The sequence below is a fragment of the Camelus dromedarius genome, chromosome 1 (assembly GCF_036321535.1).
Source record: "Camelus dromedarius isolate mCamDro1 chromosome 1, mCamDro1.pat, whole genome shotgun sequence".
In the NCBI taxonomy this organism is placed as follows: domain Eukaryota; kingdom Metazoa; phylum Chordata; class Mammalia; order Artiodactyla; family Camelidae; genus Camelus; species Camelus dromedarius.
Window position 1 is genome coordinate 78555237 of NC_087436.1, and position 10370 is coordinate 78565606.

The 10370-nt window shown below is 39.4% G+C and overlaps 1 long non-coding RNA gene across 1 annotated transcript in view; it reads right to left on the bottom strand.

Annotated features, from left to right (window-relative positions):
• LOC116156510 (uncharacterized) overlaps positions 1-10302 on the bottom strand; it is a 156368-nt gene extending 146066 nt beyond the window's left edge. The window contains exon 1 of the long non-coding RNA XR_004140355.2: positions 10231-10302. This is a non-coding gene — a long non-coding RNA (uncharacterized LOC116156510). The remainder of the gene's footprint in view (positions 1-10230) is intronic.
• Between the last annotated feature and the right edge of the window lie 68 nt (positions 10303-10370).

The window sequence follows — 10370 nt, forward strand, 5'->3', positions numbered from 1 at the left end:
TTATAACATGTTTTCCTGATGAACTGACCCTTTAAGTATTATAAAATGTTCTCTGTCTCTAGTAACAATTTTTGCCTTAAAGTCTATTTGTCTCATGTTGGTATAGCTACTACAGGTCTTTGATTACTATTCACATAGCATATCTTTTCCCATCCTTTAACTTTCAAACTATTCGTGTCTTAACCTAAAGTGAATCTCTTACAGATAGCATACAGTTTGATCACATTTTTTAAATTTATTCTACCCATCTCTACCTTTTAATTGGAGAGGATAATCCATTTATATTTAAATTAATTACTGATAAGGTACAATTTACATCTGCCACTTTTCTAATTGTTTTCTACATATCTGATTTTTTTTCTTCCTCGATTCCTTCAACACTGCCTTCTTTTGTGTTGAACAGGTATGTTCTGGTGTGTCCTTTTAATTCCCTTACCAATCCTTTTGTTATATATTTTTTAGTTATTTTCTTACCGGTTGCTCTGGTGATTATCATTAACATCTTCATTTATAACGATCTGGTTCTGATTAATACTTAACTTAATTTCAATACTATATTTTAAAAATTGCTTTAAACAGTTCCATCCCCACTACTTCTATATGCTGTTATCATAAATTATATTTGTATACACTGTGTACTTATCAACGTATATTTGTAGTTATTCTTTCTGCAGTTGTCTTAAATCAGGTATGAGGGGAGAAAGGAGTAACAAACAAAAGCTACATTTATATTTTTATGTCATATTTACCTGTGTTTACCCACTTTATCAGTGTTCTTTACGTCTTCATGTGGATTTGAGTTACTGTATAGTGTCCTGACTGTTGAATTTTCATTCAGGGCACATCTGCTAGTAATAAACTCTCTCAGTTCCTGTTTATCTGGCAATGTCTTAATTTCTCCTTGTCAAATATAGAATTCTTGGTTGGTAGGGTTTTTTTCCTTTCAGCACTTTAAATATGTTATCCAATTGTCTTCTGGTTTCCATGACTTTTGATGAGAAATCAGCTGTTTATGTTACTGAGGTTTCCATATTTGTGATGAGTCCATTCTCTGTTGCTATTTTCAAGATTCTGTCTTTGCCTTTGGTTTTCAGTAGTTTGATTATGATGTGCTTAGGTGTAGATCACTAGGAATTTACCCTCTGAGTTTTTCAAACATGTTGGATGTATAGGTAAATGATTTCTATCAAATTTGTGAAATTTTCAACGATTATTTCTTCAGATATTTTTTTCTGCCCTTTCCTCACTTTCCTTTCCTCTAGAACTTCCATTATGCTTATGTTGGTACATTTGTTGGTGCTCCACTGGTTTATGAGGCTTTGTTCATTTTTCTTCATTCTTTTCTTTTCTGTTCCCCAGACTGGATAATATCAATGTATCCGTCCTCAAGTTCCCTGATTCTTTGTTCTGCCACTTCACATCTGCTGTTGAGCTCTCCGCTAGTGATTTCTCTTATTTCAGCTTTTGTACTTTGAAGCTCCAGGGTTTTCATTTCTTTTTTTTTTTTTTTTTCATAACTTCTGTCTCTTTGTTGGTATTCTCTATTTGATGAAATGTTGTTATCACACATTAATTCCTTAGATTTGGTTTGCTTTAGTTCTTTGGAGTATCTAAAACAGTTGATTTAAAGTCTTGTAAGTCCAACATCTGGGGTTCCTTAGGTACAATTTCTACTGATTTCATTTTTTTCCTTGTATGGAGCATATTTTCTTGCTTCTGTTTTTTAAATAATACCTCATAATTTTTAAAATCTGTTTTTAAATTGTGTCTCATAATTTTTTATTAAAAGCCAGACATTTAAAATAACATAATGTGACAACTCTGGCAACCAGATCTGCCCGCCCTACCTGCAGCATTTGTTGCTGTTGCCACTTGTTATAGTTGTTGCTATTTGTTTAGTGACTTCCCAGAACTAATTCTGTAAAGTCTACATTTTTTGTCATATTAGTGTCTCTACTTGGTTAGCTTATTGGTGAGCTAATGATTAGGTAGAAATTTCCTTAAACACCTATAACCAATCAATCTCCCAGACTTGGCTGTGTGTGTGGGTGCTGGAGCATGCCTTTTAAACTCAGTTCATAATGCCACCTTATCCTTCACTTCTTGCTCGCATAGAACCTCAAGATCAATCAGGAATGAGAGCTTAGGGCCTTCTCAGGTCCTTCTTAGGCATGCTCACAGCTCTTCCATGTACATGACCTTCTAGATTATCAAGAATATTTCAGAGCTTTTCAAACCCCCTATGAACGGTGCATTCACCAGCTATTCCTTTTAATCTTTCTGTTAGCCTATTGTTTTCCCCAACTGCTATCCATCTAAGGCATCTGCAAAGTTTAAAAAAAAAAACAAAAAACCCTACCCCTGCCTTTAATTGTTCTTGACAATGCACCTTGTGGGAGTGGACTTTTAGCACTGAGTGAGCTCTGAGTCAGCCTTGAAAGTGATGTATTCCAGGGAACCACCAAACAGGTCAGGTAATGACAATTCCATAAGAATGAGGCTTTGAATAAATTCTGAATACATTTTCCCCCACTCTGGTGGCTGTCAAGCTGTCCCAGAAATGTGGGCTGTTATTTTTTAAGGCTATTACATAGCTGGAAAGTGGGGGATGGGTGGACTAGGGCAAGTTAAAATGCCACAAGGCTCACTGTTCTTACTAAGATTCAGCCATTTTTCTTGAATAAACAATTCTTGGGTTACCATAAGTCTTTAGTTAATTTCTAGAGTTCTAAAAAAGTTAATTCTGAAAAATTTTGCCAGTTTTTTCATTGCTCTTAAGGAAGGGAAAATATTTGGGGGCCCTTTTATCTGCCATTTTTACTGACATTCTCCAATAACCTTTTTTAAGCCAAAAATAATCCAAACCATGGCTAAATACAAAAGTACAAGTAGCCAGACACCAGCATCATGGGGATGAGGAGTCAGAAGTTGTGAAGTAATGAAGACATAACAAAGAGCCTACACCTTCTGTGAAATTGCCCCATAAGGCCCATTCAGAACAGCCACTAATTTCTAACACCTCTTCATCCTCCTTTAATTAAATCTGTTCTTCCTTAAACACCATCACCAAGATAAATGAGAGTAAGCTAATTCAATCTTATTGATTCTCTGTTTTGTTTAATCACTAAAGATACCATTTTGTTTAATTACTAGAGGTTGTTTTCTACTATTTGCATTTCAGATACACCTTGACTGAGTTACAATATTTCTGCAGAGAAATGTGCTCTACACTCTGAACAATCACTTTATAAACTTTTAAACCCAACAGGTTTGTTAACAAAGAAGTAGCTGTCTGAAATTAATGGCTGAAACCAATATTGTAAAACCTAAATGTTGTAGGCTGGTGGGTAACTGGAGACCTCTGAAGGAAGTAACACTTAAGCTGGATTTTGAAGGATGGAAGAGTAATTAGAAGAATGTAGGGAAAGATTATATGTCCAAGAGCTTCCAGCCCAGAATCAGCATAATATCATCTCAGATCAGTAAGCAGACTAACTGACTATAGTGGCAACTAATGTGGAAAGGAAAAGAAGGTTAAATTTAGGGAGATATTGGAGCTCAAGAAGACAACAGAAAACTTTAAGTAAGAGGCAGAGAATTTGGACTCGACTGTAGGACAATGGTTCACAACCATTTCCCCTCTTCCAATAAACTTGAGAGATGCACTTATTCCCAGTACCAGCAACAGCACACAATTCAAGAGATCCTCAAATGCGGGGATGAAGTAGTGAGGATGATGTCAGAATCTCTGAGGGGGGAGAGCGAGTGTAGGATATGAGAGATTTTTAAAAACCCACTTGAAATTCTGATATTCCTTCCTTCACCGTTCCACTCATCCCTCCACACCTCCAGTAGTGGGAAGCCACAGGAGACTTCTGAAGAAAATATTGCTCTTTTTAAAGTGTTTCATGGCTAGTTTTTAAAGTATTTCATGGAGTAATAGCCTAATTTCCTGAACAGTAGACAAAACTACTTCTGCACTTTCCAAAAGGTAATTCATAGAATACTCATCCCACAGATGCCATCTGTGAAGAAGGTTCAGTCCCCATAAGTTTGGGAAATCACACGTATCACATCCCCTTCTACAGGAGATTCACAAACTGTGCTAATTAGCTTACTAAAGGATCTAAGAGTTCCCACAGTAGAGAAACCTGTTCAGTTTTTTCAACCCAGAGTTTCCACACCCTTATTTGAACACAGATTTATTCCCACATAATATCTATCAATATTCTAGTACTGAACAGAAGTTGAGCAACGCTGGCCTGCGTTAGTTTCTATGTGGTTGGGGCAGGTCACATGTGGTTCTGTACCCGACAAAGATCTTCTTAGGCAAGACAATAAAGCAGGAAGTGGCATTTCCCCTACTCTCTAGAAACCCCACTCCCTACAACCGTTTCTGTCTGCTCTCATTTGCCTTTTCAGTTCCTCATGCAGAGAAGAACCCAACCTCAGCCCTCATTCCTACCCTGTAAGTGCCCCCCAAACAGCTTTATTCAGTGAAAATGGTGAGTAGAGGCCCCTGGGTTCCTCAGTATTTTTCTGGGACCCTCACCAGCATCTGAGCTAAGTAACTGAGTGGCTGAAAGAGAAACCAGCCTGGAGAACATGATGGCACTTGTGGATCTTCCTGTGTAATTAACTAGAGGAACAAAAAGGGTTGTGAAAAGCTGCTGGGCAAGGGACGAAAGAAAAGAGGAGAACAAGCCTGTCTGGGCCTGAATGAGTTACAAAAGCAGATGAGAATGAAAACAAGGAATGGCCTTCTTCCTAGCTCTCACTTCCTTCCTCTGCAAAAGCCCTGAGTGGCCTTTTTAATTCTTCCCCAGCGCAGCTGTAGTCAGCTTTCTCCTTCAAAGCTGTGCTCTGTGCTCCCTCTGCTGGCCCTGACGCAGCCATTAGATTTAAAACCAACTACAGCGTTGACAGTTACATCTGAGTGGCCTGCAGAGATGTGTGCCATCCACATAGCCTCTCTTAAACTTAGCTACTCTTCCGAGCTCTGAGGAAAATTCAACTTCTTTTGTACCAGTAACAACAAAAAATATGTGTGTTGGGGAAGAGGGGTAAAAAGGGGATGGTTAAATAAATTACTGTACTTCATACATGAAATGCAGCCATCCTAAATTGTATCCACCACTGTGTGAGGCTCTGGAGATTGAAAAAAAGAAAAAATTAGTAATACTTGCCCTCTACTCTCAGGAAATTTACAAGTTAGAGAGGGAGACCAACATACAACACGTTTCTCAAGAGGAAGAATTTTAGAAAATTTCTGTAACACGTGCCTTGAATGATGATTCTAATATGTTTGCTGAACCTAAAGAGAAGCAACTCAAATAGAGCAGGCTGTGCCTTCTTAAATGTGCATCTTATTGGATAGATTTGGTTATGTGACAGTATGGGCTCATAACAATCACTACGGTCATCCATTATGGAACACCTGCTGGGGGCCAGTCACAGTACGCTTTATGTATGTCAGCTCATTTTATAAAGTTCAGAGATGAGCCTAAGGGAGAAACTGAGGTTCAGAGATACCAACATTACATAACCAGAAAGTGGCAAAGTAGGCATTCAAGTCCAGGTCTGCTTGACTCCATAGCCCCTTCAATCTCTCCCCACTACCTCAATCATTATCCAGCTTCCACAAACAGCGCTGCTACCTCAGGTCCCCCTCCACTTGGTCACTGAGTAAAATGGAATAGCCTAATACGACAGTTAACAATAGAATCCTATGTCATGTTCACATTGAGCAAAGTACTACACAAGGTCCCTAGTCTTAAGAAGCTTAAAATACAATGGAGCAGAGGCTATATGCAAAATAAGTTAAATACAGCCAATAGATTTCCTCTGTGTCAGAAACAGCCAGTTTGAAAACATAATGGAAAACAAATTCTATTAACAGGAGCACCTAAAATACCCCAGAATAAACATTTTAAAATTTGTCAAGCCTTTATGAAGAAACTTACAGAGTTTTTATAGGAGGATACAATATAGAATAAATAGAAAGTCAACTGATGTTCCTGGCTGAGAAGACTCAATATGGCAAATATATTAATTCTCTCCAATTTGTTAAATTTAAAGCAATTTGAACTACAGTTATTGACTCATTGTGATATCAGCACAGAAACAGGCATATAAATCAACTCTAAAATCCAATAAACAATGTATATGGGGGATTAGTCTATGGTAAAAGTGGCATTTCAAACTAGTGGGGAAAGGAGTCAATAAGTGGATGAAACAATTGTCTGTATATTTGGGGAAACACAAATTCCTACCTCGCAAGAGACATGAAAACAAATTCCAGGTGGATTAAAGACTTAAACATTAAAAACAAGCAAAAGTAATAGAAGAAAAATAAGGCAATATTTTTATATAGAGACAGGAAAGGAAGCCTTGGCCAACATGCCACCAAGGTCCAACATCATCATAGAAAATACTAATATGTTTGACTAAATAAGAAATAAAAATGTCTGCAGAAGAACAGACACCAAAAAGAAAAAGAAAATGGCAAACTTCAGAGGAAAGTATTTGAAATATATGACAGTCAAATAAAAAAATGTATTACTATTTTAAAAGCAAAAAAGTTCAGAAAAACATATTCATTCATGTTAAATATAAATGTATAAAAAGAAAAGACAAATATAAATTAGATTTTTGCAGTGGTTATTTTTATGGGATGGCAAAAATAAAGAGACTTTTACTGCTGTATTGTTTGAATTTCTACAGTGATCACATGCTGTACGGAAAAGAACTATAGAAATATTTACATTTTGAGGAACAACAATGAGTAAAAGAATAGTCCTTTACAGAAGAATTTCAATACTTAATAAGAAGCATCTTGATTTAATCAGTGCTTGAAAGACTCTAGCTTGTGTAGTATTTGCAAACTCTCTAGTAACGTAAGAAATTCAATGATTCAAAATTAGTGAACTTTTCTTCTGAGTAGCTAATCTCTAAAACGCAACAACAGATTTGCTGGTCTATGAAAGTAGTCTTGAGGTCTAAAAGCTTGTTTTAAAAGAAATGGACAATAGTGAAATGTCCCATTTCTCCTTCCCAGGGGTCCATCTTCTCACCACTCCTTCTGCCCCATCCTCAAGATTTTGCCAAACTATCAAGGGAAAGATGGAAATACTTGTTCTGTTTTATATTACCTGTTGTGGTTTTTATTCTCAGCTATTACTTTTGCATAAAAAAAAAAGAAAACAAAGAGGAGGAGGAAGAGCAGGAAAAGATTCTCAGCCCTTAATGTTTCAAAACAGATTTTGTTAACTCCTGGAAAAGAAAGTCTTCAGAAAGAAAAGGTGTGGGACAGCAGATGTCAACCTTAATGCCACAGTTTGGGAAGAACGCCTGAGGGGTGGACAGCTGCCCACCTAGGCTTGCTGGAGTCTCCCCTGGCTGCAGGAGGGTAGAGAGGCAGAGAAGGAAGCAATTCAATCAGCCACAGAGCCCCGGCTGGGAGGTGGGGGTGATGGAGGATGGTGATGGGAAGACTCCCAGCTGACCAGAGATCTAAGGGCTTGCTCCTCAGGTGAGATAAGGTCCATGAGCTGCTCCTCACATGACAAGAGAGTGACAGTATGACAGGAGGGGTGGTAGCATGGTGTGTTGGCCAGAGTCTTGATGTTACCCCAAAAGGTAAAGACCTACTTCTTGTCATACCGAAAGATGTTTATAGATAGAAGACGGTGTGTTGTGTAGCGAAACATTTTTAAAGATTTACATAGAAAAGGAAATGTACTCCTCCAAGAACGGGAGGTAGGCTAATCCAAGGGAGAAAAAGCGGTGGCTTTTGTCTCCCCTTTTTCTTATACCCTCACTTAGAGGTGGTCTTTTGATTGACGGCTCTTGTCCCTAGAGTGCTTAGTCATATTTGGCCCCTTTTGTGCATGTCCTTACCCATGGTGTACACAGAAAAACCCATAGAGGGCGCACCTAAACCCTAACGTTATTTATAACACAATGAACATTGGGTTATGTTTGGTTAAGTCCTTTCTGCTACCACCCAGTCCTGGCTGTTGGGTTCTAACCAGTTTCTTGCAGACACTCATCTAGAAGTAAAGTCCCTTCAGGCAGGCATACCGCCATCCGGACCATCCTCCCTCCCCTCCACCTATCTGCCTGGCGCCCCCACTTACCTAACTACCTAACACTGAGACAGCCTCCTGAGCCTCCCAAAGCCTCAGAATGGCACTGGGGGCAGCAGAAAGTTTCCCTCGCCCCTAAGAAAGCCACAAAAGTGGCTGAGAGAAGCGTGAAACTGCCTTATACTGAATCGCAACACGTCTCCCACAAGTCACACACGCACCGTATGTCTGACTAGAGCTGAGGAGCCGTTGGAGGTGACAGTGGCCTTAGAGAACATCTAATACAAATGATACTTACCGGGCTGTGGACCAGGCCATTGAGCCCCACACTTGAGTGAACATAGACCCATTTGAAATGTTTGTAAAAAATGCAGATGATCAGGCCACACCCCCAAGGGGGAAAAAAAAGTGGCTGAGAGAGAATCAGAGTGCCTGAAGGGGCCTTGAGGTTCCAAGGGGAGTATGTGAACTGATACCAGAGACAGACAGAAAACAAACATTAGCAGCAATGCCACCTTAGAGAGATGGTCATGAACCAGACGACCTCACATCCACCAAGTTCCTCACACACACAGATGGCACCCTATGTAGAAAGAAGGGAAAGGGGAAATTCTGAGTTCATTGAGGAAACCTGGTATTGACTAGATAAAGCTCAGATATCAGTAAAATGAGGCTCACAAGAAAGTTAGAGTTGTGTTATAAATTACGTTTTTCGTTGCTGTAGGCCAGAATCTGTGGTTTGTGCAAAGCTAACCCACCACACCTGCTTCACAGGATTGTTTTAATATGACAAGGTGAGACCAAGATGGGGAAGGTCCTAAATACACCGCTCCAATTACCAGATGCTTGTTGTTGTTACTACAGTTCACGATTTCATTGTCCAGTCGCAAGGAGCAAAGCAACGTGGCCAAGTTTATTGTGCTTATTTTTACTATAACCAAGAATATATAAATGCATTACCTCAGAATTAACATGTCATTTTCCCACATATAAGTAATGTGACCAGTGCTTGTAATTCAGTCATCCCACGAGTAACACAAGACATTTTCTCTAAGATGATAAGATACATTGATTTAAGACTTCCATCATACAAAAGGATAAATGATTCAACAAGGCATTCTCACGACTACAATCCAGATCTGTTTTGCTCCTTGCTTGTCAAACCCAATTTAACTGCACTGGGTTAAAATAAACTCAATCGACTACCTGTCTTCACCTCCTGCCAGGGACCCCAGGAGGACATCAATTGTTTTTCCTTCAAAGTTATACCATTGGGAGCAAGAAACTAATTCTCATTAATGTATTTATCATAATAAAGATTGCATATCTACAATATTTTGCATAATTACTTAATTTAAACTTGACAACTATCCCCATTTTATAGATTAGCAAACAGAGTCTCAGAAACGTTAAGTTACGGTAAAGCCACAGAGTAAATGGCAATGCCTGTATTTTGAATCAAGTGTGTCTCGTTTCTTTCCACTGTACCACATCGCCTTGCTAATGAAAACATATAAGCTTATCTGAAGCTTATACTTTAAAAAATTCTTGCCAAGAAACTCAAGGTCTAAGATAAGAAGTCGTCTACCACTCCCATCACCCACCCACTCTACCACACACCCACTCTGCCACACTCCGTCCCCTAAACCCACTGGCCTTCTTTCAAGCCTTTACAGAGCTGTTCCCTCTGCTTAGACCGTCCTATCTTTCCTCCCCACTTAAGAGAGTTCAACCCATCCTCTATAACGGACAGTGACTTTGAAAGTTTTGCTCCCTCTCCTAAGGAGAATTAGCGGCGTACACTCGGATTTGTACGGTTAGTTCAGCTTTCCATCACAGCGCACACTTATCACTTGAGAGTGGCGTTTGTCTGCATGTGCCTCGGTGACCACTACTAGAATATGACCCCCTCAAGTCAAGGTCCGGGGCCCGCCTACCTCCTGGCTTACCTGTTGGTCTAAGCACTCAGCGCATAGTCGGAGTTCAACTGATACTCGTGGTGTTAACAAATGAATTTTATTTTAAATCAAGGTCTATATTTTACACGACCTACACTGTGAACGAATTATATGTAGGTAAGCACTGTGGAGTAAACTGCTCTTAAATGATTTTAACGATGACCACGTAGAAAGGCTTCACTCACCTAAACCCAGTTTTTCCAGAAACCTCGCTCAGAGTTCAGCATAGGTTCGGTACAGACTCAGCCCAGACCAGAGATGGCCCCACCTCCCTGACTGCCAATCAATCGCCCCTCACGCCTGCGCAGACACCGTCCTCTCCCGG